At 40.5% G+C, this 13,803-nt stretch overlaps 1 protein-coding gene across 1 annotated transcript in view; it reads right to left on the bottom strand.

The window, feature by feature from the left end:
* Positions 1-6,832, bottom strand: part of LOC147359647 (uncharacterized) — a 442,120-nt gene extending 435,288 nt beyond the window's left edge. Inside the window, exon 1 of the transcript XR_015141116.1 lies at positions 6,667-6,832. The gene's annotated coding sequence lies outside the window, so the exon portion shown is untranslated. The remainder of the gene's footprint in view (positions 1-6,666) is intronic.
* Positions 6,833-13,803: the final 6,971 nt, after the last annotated feature.

Genomic DNA, 13,803 nt, shown 5'->3' with positions numbered 1-13,803 from the left:
ACTAGATATCCACATGCAAAAGAACAAGTTCTTTCATTACCTTACACCATATAAAAAATTAACTGAAGATGGATCAAAGACCTAAATGCAAAACCTAAATCTATGAGTCTTAAAATACAGAAGAAAAGCTTCAGGACATATTTCACTGGAAATTCTTAGAAATTTGGGGGAATTTTTTTTTTTTTTTTTTTTTACTCCACCTTCTTGGGATCCCTGGCTGGCTTTGAAAATTAAATTGATCAAGATAGAGTAATAGGAGAAAACATATAAATTTATTTAATGTAAGTCTTAAGAAACATTAGGGTCTTCATAAGAAAATCAAGATCTGAAAAAAGAGTGAAATCTGAGTATTTTCACACTAGATTTGATCAAGAGTGGATACTCATGGAGAAATATAACAGGCCAAGGAGTATGAGGTGAGTGTAGTACACTGGGGAAGATTTAGCAAGGCCTATTTGGAGTGTTTCTGGCATCCTTTTCTCTTTGGAGATGAGGATGCACCTTTGCTTCTATAGGGAAAGCATTTCTCACTTAAGAGTATTATGACCTACTTCAGGGGTGAAAGGTGAGCAGAGGGTCAAAGTAGCATCTGCTGTTTTCTCAAATTTTCAACGTAAAATATAAAATATGCCAAGGTGCCATCTTTTAGTGTAGCATGGTCTGAACTTCATATGATATGACACCAAAAGCACAGACAAACAAAGTTAAAAGAAATAAACTGGACTACACCACAATGTAAAACTTTTGTCCATCAAGGACATAATCAATAGAGTACAAAGACAACCATGCAATGGAAGGAAAATTTGCAAACCATATATCTGACAACGAGTTAAAATCCAGAATATACAGAAAACTGTAAGATTCCACAACAACAGAAACAAAAACAACCTGATTCAAAAATGAGCAAAGAACAGTTTTCCAAATAAGACATACGAATGGCCAAAAGCACATGAAAAGATGTACATCTCTAGTCATTAGGGAAATGCAAATCGAAAACACGGTGTGATATGCAGCTCATACCCATTAAGCTGGCTATTATAAAAAGACATAAAAAGGGAACAACTGTTGACAAGGCTGTAAAAAACTTGGAATCTTTGTGCGCTATTTTATATTTATTTATTCACGACTGCACTGAGTCTTCATTGTGGCTGAGTTGGGCTTAGTTGCCCTGCAGTAGGTGCACTCTTCCCAGACCAGGGATCGAACCCTTGTCCCCTGAATTGGCAGGCAGATTCTTAACCACTAGACCACCAGGGAGGTGCCTTTTGGACTATTAATAGGATGAAAAATAGTGCAGTCACAATGGAAGAGCATTGCAGTTCCTCAAAATATTAAAAATTAAATTGCTGATTGGTTCACCAATTACATTTGAGTATACTCTCAGAAGACTTGAAAGCATGGTCATGAAGAGATATTTGTAAACCCATGTTCCTAACAGCACTACTCACAAAAGCCCAAAGGTGGAAGCAACTCAAATGTCCACTGATTATAGGAATGGATAAACAAGACGTGATGCATGCATACAAAAGAATAGTATTCAGCCATAGAAAAGAAAATTCTGACATGTGCTATAACCTGCATAAACCTAAAAGACATTATACTAAAATAATCCAGTAACAAAAAGACAAATACTGTGTGACTGATTACACTTACAGCAAGTATCTAGGTACTCAGACTCCGAGAACAGAAAATATCACACAGTGGGGACGTCCCTAGCAGTTCAGTGGTTACGACTCTGCACGCACACCACAGAGAGCCCAGGCTCCAACCCTGCTCAGGGAACTAAGACCCCACATGTCTTGTAGTATGGTCAAAAGTGAGGGGGAAAAAAGAAAGAAAAGAAAATGTCACAATGGTAGTTTCTAGGTGCTAAGGGCAAGGAGACATGGAGAGCTGTTGTGTAAGGGTTATGGAGTTTGAGTTTTGCAAGACTGAAACTTCCTGGGTATGGTTTGCACAACGATGTGAATGCACTTACCACCACTGAACTGCACCCTTGAAAATGACTGAGATGGTATTAAGACATTTATATTATGTGTCTTTCACCACAATTTTAAAAAATATCAAGATAGCTCAAGGGAAACAATGATAAAAATCTAAAAGGATCTTGCATTCAGATAAGTTACCAAAAGTCTTCGAAGTTTTATCCATGCTGAAGAGTCCAAGACTGACTTTTTCACTATGTGTGAGATTGTGCATAAAAGACCAACAAATCTCAAATCAACATACCAATGATTTCTTTAAATAAAAACACCAGGTGATGACAAAAAGACTAGAAAATAAGTCTGCATTTATACAGTTTTTTAGAAAGTAAGATGGAGTGTAGATTTTCAGAGACTAGTGCACAGATTCACTGGATATATGGAAACAGTGACAAGAAGAAATTAATTCTTTGTTCATTCTAAGGATTAGTGGCCAGTTGGAATTGGAATACAAATTGTTTTAAATGTAAGATACAAGTAACTGTAATCACTTTTTTCCTTTAAAATTTTTCCACTATTTCCTGATATACAGTGGTGCTCTGTATGAAACTATTTAAATGATCTTTTTACTATATATCTCTGGATAATAAAGACCTCCTTCAGTTCTGTCCTCCATGCAGATGACTTTCAACTCTATGTTTGGGCCAAAGCAATCAAAGATTTCCAAATGCCCCTGGACATTTTTACTTAAAAATGTTTCTCTATTAATTCAAATTCAACATAAAAATGTCAAACCTATCATTGCCCTTCTAAATATTACTTTCCTATTTCTCAAAGTTATCATACATGCCACACTAACTTAAATGAAAATACTGGTGTCAGTCTGTCTTCTTCCATTTGCTCATGTGTCATTTAATGTGTCCAAGCCCTGCTGACTTCTCTTTTGAAGGCTATCTTGCATCTGAACTCCCTTTGTCCTTCCCTCGTTTCTCTCATTCTGACCCTTACCACTCGGGCCTAGGTGAGCACAACAAACTTCTCTTTTGCCTCCTCACTCCTTCTATTTTTTCCTGTTCTAATTCTACCCAAATTCATCCCTATTAACCTTTTGTGTTGCTCTTGTTGTTTATGTGGGTGCTTTGATTTTGTTTTTTGGCAGTGCCACACAGCATGTGGGATCTTAGTTCCCTGACCAGTGATCATACACACACCCTTTCAATAGGAAGCTCAGACTCTTAACCACTGGACTACCAGTTAAGCCCGCAATCCTGTTAATCCCTTAATGCAGCTATGCTTCATCCAAAACACTATATCTTTTCTTCCACAAACATGATTTTTTTTCCTATCTCTTGGCTTTTATATCATTATCTTCTCCATGTTTTCTAACTCTCTAAATCCCATTCAGATCCCAATGCTGCCTTTCCTGATGAGCTCAAGACTAAGTGCTCTCTCCCCAGGAACACATTTTTGCCTGTATTACTCAGAAGGCAATATTCTATGCATGTAAAACCAGAAGTAAGAGACCAGGATACTTCTTAATTATATAATCATGACTCATGTGCAGTGTGTATGACAACCAATAGTTGCTATTTACTGAATACACAATATGTTAAGCACTTTCTATGTACTAATAATACCGACCATTTGTTGAGCTTTTCTTACGTGCTTGATCCTAAACACACTACATAAATGAGTCCAATAAAAGTTCTGTAGGCAGGATTATTCACCCATTCCAGTCCATCTTGGTTCGCTGATTCCTAGAATGTTTTCGTTCACTCTTGCCATCTCCTGTTTGACCACTTCCAATTTGCCTTGATTCATGGACCTCACATTCCAGGTTCTTATGCCATTATGTCTACTACCGTGGGCAGGAATCCCTTAGAAGAAATGGAGTAGCCATCATGGTCAACAAAAGAGTCTGAAATGCAGTACTTGGATGCAATCTCAAAAACGACAGAATGTTCTCTGTTCATTTCCAAGGCAAACCATTCAATATCACAGCAATCTAACTCTATGCCCCAACCAGTAATGCTGAAGAAGCTGAAGTTGTGAAGACCTGTGAAGACCTACAAGACCTTTTAGAACTAACACCCAAAAAAGATGTCCTTTTCATTATAGGGGACTGGAATGCAAAAGTAGGAAGTCAAGAAACACCTGGGGTAACAGGCAAATTTGGCCTTGGAATACGGAATGAAGCAGGGCAAAGGCTAATAGAGTTTTGCCAAGAGAACGCACTGGTCATAACAAACACCTTCTTCCAACAACATAAGAGAAGACTCTACACATGGACATCACCAGATGGTCAACACCAAAATCAGATTGATTATATTCTTTGCAGCCAAAGATGGAGAAGCTCTATACAGTCAGCAAAAACAAGACCGGGAGCTGACTGCGGCTCAGCTCATAAACTCCTTATTGCCAAATTCAGAATTAAATTAAAGAAACTAGGGAAAACTACTAGACCATTCAGGTATGACCTAAATCAAATCCCTTATGATTATACAGGATCATATAGAAGTGAGAAATAAGATTTAAGGGACTAGATCTGATAGAGTGCCTGATGAACTATGGACAGAGGTTCATGACATTGTACAGGAGACAGGGATTAAGACCATCCCCATGGAAAAGAAATGCAGAAAAGCAAAATGGCTGTCTGGGGAGACCTTAAATAGCTGTGCAAAGAAGAGAAGTGAAAAGTAAAGGAGAAAAGGAAAGATATTTCCATTTGAATGCAGAGTTCCAAAGAATAGCAAGGAGAGATAAGAAAGCCTTCCTCAGTTATCAACGCATAGAAATAGAGGAAAACAACAGAATGGGAAAGACTAGAGATCTCTTCAAGAAACTTAGAGATACCAAGGGAACATTTCATGCAAAGATGGGCTCGATAAAGGACAGAAATGGCCAAACAGAAGCAGAAGATATTAAGAAGACGTGGCAAGAATACACAGTAGATCTGTACAAAAAAGACCTTCACAACCCAGATAATAATGATGGTGTGATCACTGACCTAGAGCCAGACATCCTGGAATGTGAAGTCAAGTGGGCCTTAGAAAGCATCACTACAAACAAAACTAGTGGAGGTGATGGCATTCCGGTTGAGCTATTTCAAATCCTGAAAGATGATGCTGTGAAAGTGTTGCACTCAATATGCTAGCAAATTTGAACAACTCAGCAGTGGCCACAGGACTGGAAAAGGTCAGTTTTCATTCCAATCCCAGAGAAAGGCAATGCCAAACAATGGTCAAACTACCGCACAATTACACTCATCTCACAGGCTAGTAAAGTAATGCTCAAAATTCTCCAAGCCAGGCTTCAGCAATATGTGAACCGGGAACTTCCAGATGTTCAAGCTGGTTTTAGAAAAGGCAGAGGAACCAGAGATCAAATTGCCAACATCCACTGGATCATCAAAAAAGCAAGAGAGTTCCAGAAAAACATCTATTTCTGCTTTATTGACTATGCCAAAGCCTTTGACTGTGTGGATCACAATAAACTGTGGAAAATTCTGAAAGAGATGGGAATACTAGACCCCCTGACCTGTCTCTTGAGAAACCAGTATGCAGGTCAGGAAGCAACAGTTAGAACTGGACATAGAACAACAAACTCGTTCCAAATAGGAAAAGGAGTACATCAAGGCTGTATATTGTCACCCTGCTTATTTAACTTATATGCAGAGTATATCATGAGAAATGCTGGGCTGGAAGAAGCACAAGCTGGAATCAAGATTCCTGGGAGAAATATCAATAACCTCACATATGCAGACGATACCACCCTTATGGCAGAAAGTGAAGAGGAACTAAAAAGCTTCTTGATGAAAGTGAAAGAGGAGACCGAAATAGTTGGCTTAAAGCTCAACATTAAGAAAACTAAGATCATGGCATCTGGTCCCACCACTTCATGGGAAATAGATGGGGAAACAGTGGCTGACTTTATTACTGGGGGCTCCAAAATCACTGCAGATGGTGATTGCAGCCATGAAATTAAAAGACGCTTACTCCTTGGAAGGAAAGTTATGACCAACCTAGATAGCATATTGAAAAGCAGAGATGTTACTTTGCCAACAAAGTTCTGTCTAGTCAAGGCTATGGTTTTTCCTGTGGTCATGTATGGATGTGAGAGTTGGATTGTGAAGAAAGCTGAGTGCTGAAGAATTGATGCTTTTGAACTGTGGTGTTGGAGAAGATGCTTGAGAGTCCCTTGGACTGCAAGAAGATCCATGCAGTCCATTCTAAAGGAGACCAGTCCTGGGTGTTCATTGGAAGGACTGATGTTGAAGCTGAAACTCCAATACTTTGGCCACCTCAGGCAAAGAGTTGACTCATTGGAAAAGACCCTGATGCTGGGAAGGGTTGAGGGCAGGAGGAGTAGGGGACAACAGAGGATGAGATGGCTGGATGGCATCACCGACTCGATGGTCATGGGTTTAGGTAAACTCCGGGAGTTGGTGATGGACAGGGAGTCCTGGTGTGCTGCGATTCATGGGGTCGCAAAGTCGGACATTACTGAGCAACTGAACTGTACTGAACTGAGGCAGGATTATTAGCCCATTTTTCCAGGCAAGGAAACTAAGGTAGAGAGAAAACATACAACTTAACAAAGAAAGTTGCTAGTAATAGTGGGAAGAGCTAGAATTCAAACCCAGGCAGTTCAGATTCTCAATCCACACTCTTGACCACTACCCTGTGTTAAATTATAATGTGTCATTTAATTGTACAGTAACCCACCAAGATATATATTGACTTACCCACTTTGAAGATTAACAAAATGAAATCCAAAGAAGACAGGAAATATCTTCAGTCACAGATATGATTAAGTGGTAATGCTCAACTTCACACCCGGGTCCATCAGACTCCATTAAACATTATTTTATATGCTTGTGCTCTTGAGATCAACACAAGTGTGTTCAAAGGCTGAAAGTGAAGTGAAAGTCACTCAGTCATGTCTGACTCTTTGCGACCCCGTGGACTAAACAGTCCATGGAATTCTCCAGGTCAGAATACTGGAGTGGGAAGCTTTTCCCTTCTCCAGGAGATCTTCCCAACCCAGGTGTCGCAACCAGGTCTCCCGCACTGCAGGCAGATTCTTTATCAGTTGATCCACAAGGGAAGCTATGGGAATTAAATAAGACCGTGCATATGTTTTATAAATGCTAAATATACCATAATGATGTTGGATTGAATTTCCTGTGAACACAGTCTTTTGTCACCACCATGCCTATTAACATTAAACAAATACTCTCTAAATTTTAATCCTATACGTCTATTGGTCTGTTTGTTGGTCTTAAAATGTAATAGTTCATGTATAAATTCAATATATGCATTACTATACTAATAAATCATGAGTCTGTCACATATTAGCTAGTTGTTCCTATGCCAGTTTCTTATCCTATCTGTTCTTCAGCTTCCTAATTCTTTAAATGGGGACAATAGTATATATATATATTAGGTGCTGTGAGAGTTAAGCTAATTAATAGAAGTAGAGCATTTGTAACAGTACCTGGTACACAAGAAAGTGCATAAAACACCAAAATTAACTGTGATTGTGTCTATAAGAAAATATACAAAAATAAACTTTAAAGAAAATGAGAAATATGAGCTAAATAAATTTTATTTTAGTGTACTGATTAATGATATAAACTTTCCTGTCTTACCTAAAACTTTAGCAAGAAAGTATAATTGAACATGTACCACTGCTTTTTAAAGCCTGGGTATAAAACTTTGTGAAACAGTGGTTTGATGGCTTGGTTCTAAATCTCTTTTGGTTTTTAATAGCTGTCTAATTGAAAAATATACATCACAAAGAAACACAGGTCCTTATGGAAAAGTATATCCATATACAAGTCTTGGGGCTTCTCTGACAGCTCAGTTCGTAAAGAATCTGCTTGCAATGCAGGAGACCCCAGTTCGATTCCATGGTCAGGAAGATCCCCTGGAGAAGGGATAGGCTACCCACTCCAGTATTCTTGGGCTTCTCTTGTGACTCAGCTGGTAAAGAATTTACCTGCAATGCGGGAGACCTGGGTTTGATCCCTGGGTTGGGAAGATGCCCTGGAGAAGGAAAAGGCTACCCACTCCAGTATTTTGGCCTGGAGAATTCCATGGACTGTATAGTCCATGGGGTCACAAAGAGTTGGACACGATTGGGCAACTTTCACTTTCATATAAGTCTTATATTTGATCAATGAATTTCCATCTTCTATAATGTTAATCTCTTTTTTTACAAATTAAAAAAGGTATTTAGTATTTATATTTTTTACAGATGACCTTAAAGCCTACCTGAAGTATTCATTTGGACAGTTTTTTAGGAAATTAGAAAATGCATTTTCAAAGCATTATTAACATTGAAATATGAGAGTTTTACAGGTAAAATGAATCAGTCTTAATCAGGAACAAAAGCCCCATAGTGATGGAAATTTTTTTTATATATGCTTTCAAAATACTTTCTCCAAAGCATGAGGTTTCTTGTTTTTTTTTTTTTTTTTTTAAGCCATTATTTTCTCATTTATTGTCAAAAATGTCACTTTTATTTCAAAAAGATTGGTTAAGTGGGCATATTTTGTCCAAAAAAATTGGTGCTAGATAACACAGCACCAATAGCTATTGCTTTTAGCTCACAATATATCCAAGAAAGAGTTCAAACCCAGAGGGGCTATGCTTTTCTTCCATTGTTTCATTGTTGTTAGTATTGACCTAAATTGTTAGGGTCATCTTGACCAGTAGATTCTTTGCAGAAAATATTTTAAGTCACTTGCACATTTTAAGAGTGTTCATTTATCATAATCAGTAATGCAGTGTATAAATCCATTTGACCAAGAACATGTAAACTAGAACATATCACTGTATGTTCAGAATAAGGAGGCCATCAATAACTCTGAGTCACAGAGCTCACACTTTCCTTGCAAACCATTGACACAGTATCACCCACTCTCGTGACTGAGTGACAGAGCCAGTATCGATCATATATTCAATACTAGCAAAGTTTGGTGTATTTCTATTTTCTCAAGATTAAAAACTAAATAGAAATTGGAGTTCTAAAACCTGGTGCCTCAGTGGTAAAAATAATCCGTGTGCCAATGCAGGAGACACTACTTCAATCCCTTGTGGGCAAGAGCCCCTGGAGAAGAAAACGGTAACCCACTCCAGCGTTCTTGCCTGGGAAATCCCACGAACAGAGGAGCCTGGCAGCCTACAGTGCACAGGGTCACAGAGAGTCAGACATGACAGCGCCTAAACAACAACAAAACGTTTTCTTCAGGCACCTTAAGGGACAACCTTGCACATCCCTAGAATGTACACACCCTATATTGGAAATGACTGCACTAAGCTGTCTCATGCCAACAGTGACACCACATGGTCACCAAGGAATAACACAATTTATGTTTTTTCCCAGACCTCTATTCTTCCCATTAAAGAGACTCAAGCACTCACAGCTTGCTTCTTTCTGTTCTTCACTATCCTAATTGTCAGATTGGAACTTGTAGCCTGAACCTAACCAGGTCACTTGCCTGATAAACACGAATATTTATGTTTTGACAGGATTTATCTATTTCTGCTTTATTGACTATGCCAAAGCCTTTGACTGTGTGGATCACAATAAACTGTGGAAAATTCTGAAAGAGATGGGAATACCAGACCACCTGATCTGCCTCTTGAGAAATTTGCATGCAGGTCAGGAAGCAACAGTTAGAACTGGACACGGAACAACAGACTGGTTCCAAATAGGAAAAAGAGTATGTCAAGGCTGTATATTGTAACCCTGTTTATTTAACTTATATGCAGAGTACATCATGAGAAACGCTGGACTGGAAGAAGCACAAGCTGGAATCAAGATTGCCGGAAGAAATATCAATAACCTCCGATATGCAGATGACACCACCCTTAAGGCAGAAAGTGAAGAGGAACTAAAAAGCCACTTGATGAAAGTGAAAGTGGAGAGTGAAAAAGTTGGCTTAAAGCTCGACATTCAGAAAACAAAGATCATGGCATCTGGTCCCATCACTTCATGGGAAATAGACGGGGAAACAGCGGAAACAGTGTCAGACATAATTTTTCTGGGCTCCAAAATCACGGCAGATGGTGACTGCAGCCATGAAATTAAAAGACGCTTACTCCTTGGAAGGAAAGTTATGACCAACCTAGATAGCATATTCAAAAGCAGAGACATTACTTTGCCAACAAAGGTCCGTCTGGTCAAGGCTATGGTTTTTCCTGTGGTCATGTATGGATGTGAGAGTTGGACTGTGAAGAAGGCTGAGTGACGAAGAATTGATGCTTTTCAACCGTGGTGTTGGAGAAGACGCTTGAGAGTCCCTTGGACTGCAAGGAGATCCAACCAGTCCATTCTGAAGATCAGCCCTGGGATTTCTTTGGAAGGAATGATGCTAAAGCTGAAACTCCAGTACTTTGGCCACCTCATGTGAACAGTTGACTCATTGGAAAAGACTCTGATGCTGGGAGGGATTGAGGGCAAGAGGAGAAGGGGACGACAGAGGATGAGATGGCTGGATGGCATCACTGACTCAATGGACGTGAGTCTGAGTGTACTCAGGGAGTTGGTGATGGACAGGGAGGCCTGGCACGCTGCGATTCATGGGGTCGCAAAGAGTCGGACACGACTGAGCGACTGATCTGATCTGATCTGATCTGAAGTCAGGTCAAGAGTCTCCCAATGTAACATGTGAAATGTGCAGGATATTGTTCAATTCAAGATTACTCAGCATATGAAGATCCAGGAAGTCCTCCATCCACTAAGAAAAGACCAGCAACAGACAGCGACCTCAAGATGACAGGGGTTATGACCTGCAGTGTGTGGCCCCCAAATTCAGGCACTGAAGCCCCAACCACCAGTACCTCTGGTGTGACTACATTTGGAGACAGAGTCCTTAAAAGGAGATTAAGTCAAGATAAGCCATTGGGGTTGGCTCTAATTCAATCTACTCAGTGTCCTTATAAGAAGAAAAAAATCACACACACAGAGACACCAGGGCTGCCCACGTACCATGTGAAAGCCCACATGAGACACAGCAGGAAAGCAGCTGTCTGTAAGGCAGGGAGACACCAAACCTGCTGGTAGTGCCTTAACCTTGGACGCCCAGCACCAGAACTTCGAGAAAACTAATTTCTGTTGTTTAAAGCACCCAGTCTACGGCGCTCTGTCAGGGCAAACTGAGCAAAGTAACACACTGATCTCATCATTTTCTGCAAAGACTTTTTAAAATGCCACAGCAAGCAGTAGGGAATATTCTCACAATGACTGGAAATACAGGAAATCTCAGCAGAGAAATAAAGACTGGAATGGAAATTTTAGAAAGGTAAGGTGTAACCACCATATCTACATATGTGTACATATAGACATATACACACTAGATGGACACTGAGATGACAGAGAAAACAGTGAACCTGAAAATAGATCAAGAGAACTCATCCACTCTAAACAACAAAGAGAAAGGAGACTGAATAAAAATTAACCAAGTCACAGGGACCTGTGAGGCAAAAATAAAAGGCAAAAATCCTAAAATTAAGGTCCCTTGAGTCCCAAAATTAGAGGAGGAGGAGGATGGTGCTAAAAATACTGGGGGAAATAATGGCTTTAAAAATCCCCAAGTCTTTAGTAAAATACTTAAACCTACAGATTCAAGAAATCAAGCAAAACTCTGACAGGAGAAACTCAAAGAAATCCACACATAGGCCAGTGGGTAGTGGAGACCACAGGACTAACGAATACAGGCAGAAGGGAACATGAATTTTGAACTGGGTATATGTGAAGCCAGACTGTTTTCATATTCAAAGTCACAGCCCAGAGACTTCTCAGCAGTCCTGCTGATAAACAGACCCTAAGTGCCAGCAAAGAATCCAAAGGAGAACTGAACACCCCCTTGAAGGCGAACCAGAGCGTGTTAACTACCAGTGGTGACACCACAATTACAGGCAAAGGTTTGCTGGGCAGAAGGGGGCGCCTGTGAAACGCCGCAGGGCATCGACACAGTGAGCAGCAAGTTCCACCAATTAATGAAGTGCTTCTGAGCAGTTCTGTCTACAAGGTTTCTGAAAGAAGCCACGGCTGCACCAGCTAAGGCCCCTGGGAACTGGGAACAAACTCATTCTCTGGCAGCGGGGATGCGAGAAACCCAGCATCGCCATGGCTACCAGCAGAGCCTCTCTCAAAGCCTTTCAGGAATCTCTACTATTTGTGGAAACTGGGGAGCATTCCCCAAAGGCCAGCATCCCTCTGCTCTCCAACACTTCCAGTGGTTGCCTCTCTTAACCGTCCCTCAATCCAGTTGAAAAGCAAGAGGGCGCCCGTACACTCCACTCATGCTTGGGACTCTTCCTTGGTGACACTCATCAGGAATGCCTCCATCAGACACCCTGCTGGAGAGGTGATCCCAGCATTTTCACTTTGCCAGAAGTCCTGTATGTTCACAGATCCCGATCTGGAACCTCGGTAGCATGCTCTTAAACTCCTTACATGATTGGAGGGGAAAAATAGATCCTCATTGATGTGACCAATGTACCAGTTAAAGGACCCAAGCCTTTCTTTTGCTTTCTGTGTTGTTTTCCCAACATAATTGCAAAGAGAGGTGAGTGACAACTAATGTAATCTCTGTTGTATATTTGCCAGGAAAGCTTCCTACGGGGGCCAGCGGTGGATGTTCATCTGCATTTTTTCAAAGAAAATAAGGAAAACATGTAGATTGGTTTAATAAGTTAATGTTTTGGAGAATAATAGAAATTGATTTTTCAATTAGCTTAAGTTCTTATTATAAATCCAGACTCTCCCAATCAACTAACAAAACAAATATTAAAAGAAACTATCCAAAAAAGAGAGTCTGTGAGGTCTTCTGTTCGGTGGTTCCTCCCAACACTGCACATCTATTTGTCTTTTCTGGTCAGTATATCTCCATTATTCCAGGAGGGATCTCAATTCACTTTTAGAATGATGTCTCTGAAAATTGCCCCTTCTGCAACCTCTGGCCAAATATGAGGCTCTGTTGGGAACCACCAGTGATCATATCTCAATTGCTTAACCCTGGGGTTTGCATCTGACCCACAGCAGGCCAAAGTTCTTCCCAGTGATTTTCAGAATACAGTTAAAGAGGAAACATCTGTTCCCTTTGGGTGGGAAGCTGAAGAAGGGATCCCTGGGTTCCAGATATGGACAAGTGCTTTGTGTAAAGGAATGAAGGTGACCTGCAGAGAAAGGCAAAGACATGGTAAGAAGACATTCTGGTCCTTGGTCTCGGGTGTATTTGGTGGATTGATACATAATGGGCCCCAATAAGCCACGCCTCCTGGGACACACAGCCTTGCACAGTCCCCGTCCACATTAACTTGGTTGGGTCTTGGCCAAGTGACTTGCTTTGGCCATAGGACATCAGCAAACGCAATGCAAGCACAGGCTTGGAAAGCACTTGCACAATGGGACCTACACTTTCTCTTGCTGCTTTCAGAACTTGGTCTTCCAGCCTGCTGGAGATAGATGACCCAGCCAATAGTCAGCAACAGTTGCCAGACATGAGAAAGATCATCATAAACCATTTGGTCCCAGTCACGCCATGATGGAAGGTAAAAGAAAAGCCCAGGTGTCCCAGACACCCCAGCCATCTAGCTAAGGTCACAGCAGTAACACTACGCCCAGGTGACACCACATGGAGCAGAGATGAGTTTCCCAGATGAACCCAGCCCAAGTCACCAATCCACAGATTCATCAAGTAAAGATTTGTCTGAATTTAAACTAAAAGTCACTCGATTTTCAAGTGACTTGTTATGAAGACAAAGCTGACTCATACAGCCTTCTTGAAGGTACTCTATTCTTGCTTTTCTCATAAAGGCAATATATTCTCCAGTTTGTCCAATTTGCTGTGTAGGATTAAGTGCCTTCC

This window comes from Bos grunniens, chromosome 14, assembly GCF_055505025.1.
Source record: "Bos grunniens cultivar Pamir isolate PY7600 chromosome 14, Bosgru_T2T1.0, whole genome shotgun sequence".
NCBI classification, from domain to species: domain Eukaryota; kingdom Metazoa; phylum Chordata; class Mammalia; order Artiodactyla; family Bovidae; genus Bos; species Bos grunniens.
The sequence above is the reverse complement of the archived record's forward strand: the minus strand, read 5'-3'. Positions and strand labels throughout refer to the sequence as shown.